Raw genomic sequence first — 1,541 nt, 5'->3', positions numbered from 1 at the left:
CCCAGATACTGCAGTGAGGCATGTATTAAAATTCCTTACCATAGGCAGAAAGAGGCAAAGCAGTATAAGAGGGGGAAATTAATGCATCACAAAGGCCAAAATGGCCATCTCCTAACCAAGGAGAGACACTGCTCTATAGCTTCCAGAAGGGGAGCGTGGAAATTAGTGATGGACAAGACATACTTCTAGTGCATCCCCCGCCAGGTCAAGATTGTCCTCTACGGTATATTTTATGATGCTCTGTCCAGGGCAATTTTAATTGATTTAAGCTATTGGGTTTCTCTCACTTGCCTCCTCTGGCAGAGTACTCTGCCACAGAGCTCACGGTTATCACATTTTCCCTATTATTTCTTACTAATGAATTGGCATTACAGCAGCACCTAGAGGCCCTGATTAAAATCAAAGCCCCGTTGTGCTAGGTGCTGTACACACACAGTGTGAGAGACAGTCCCTACCCAGAAGTCTAAGTACACCAGACAAACAAACTGGATGCGAAAGACCCATTTTACGGGTGGCAACCTGAGAGATTGAGGGCCTCGGGTCCTAGCACTGTTATTGTCCAGGGGTCACATGCCTTGTGCCAAGCAGCAGAAAGGATCTTGTTTAAGTTTGGGTCCCTGAGCTCAGTTTGCAGGGCTGCCTTCTGGATGTGGAAAGGGTGATGTCAGGGTGAGAAACTGAGCACAGCTCTTGCTGGCTTTGGAAGAGGGAAGATCCCTCTTGGACTACCGCTAAAGCTGCTGTCTTTGGATCGCCAACATCCCAATTCTTTCTCAGCGCTTACACGATAGGTTGTAGTTCATAGTGTTGCACCCGCTTATATCAGGTCTGGAGTTCAATATTGCTGCACCTAATTACATCAGGTCTGAATCTGACCCTACAAATCCAGCCACCTAATGGGGACAACTCTGCTGACTGGCTAAGCCCAATGACAGCTGAATTGCACCAGTCTGTCTGGACACATAGAATGTATCAAAGCAGGAACACCCATTGCTCAGAACTCCCTTGTCTTATCAGGCTTGGGGAGCTCCAAGCAAAAGAACAAGAGGTGAAGGACCAAGTTTTGTGATATTTGGTGGAGTTCTTAAATCCCCAGCTCCTGGAGTCAGTTACTAAATACAAAAGCTTTCAGATTTTTTTAAGTAAGTTTCTAGGCCATCCGAGTGCGGAGAAAATCTTGAAAATGTGACCCCTAAGGCTCAAAAGCTAGAAGACAGAGAACCCCAAATGTATGGGCTTGATAAAATCTCATGCTTTTTAAAGGCAATCTCGTGATTTTGGGGGCCTGGCTGATGATTTGTGAACACTTGGAAGCACACAGTGGTGGGGAGGGGAAATTGGGGATTTCACACTGAGACACAAAGCAAGCCCAGCAATTAGGCACCTATCTTGTCCCAGGCCCGGATGATCACCCATCCTGGTTTCCTCAGGCTGAACTCAGTTTTGATAGGGCACCCTGCATCCGTAAGGTAGGGCCTGGAGTCATTAGTGTCCTGAAATAACTTTGGGGACCGGGACAATAAAATCACAGCTACCAACGT

The sequence above is a fragment of the Dermochelys coriacea genome, chromosome 16 (genome assembly GCF_009764565.3).
Source record: "Dermochelys coriacea isolate rDerCor1 chromosome 16, rDerCor1.pri.v4, whole genome shotgun sequence".
Classification (NCBI taxonomy): Eukaryota; Metazoa; Chordata; order Testudines; family Dermochelyidae; genus Dermochelys; species Dermochelys coriacea.
Note: the sequence above shows the minus strand (reverse complement) of the source record.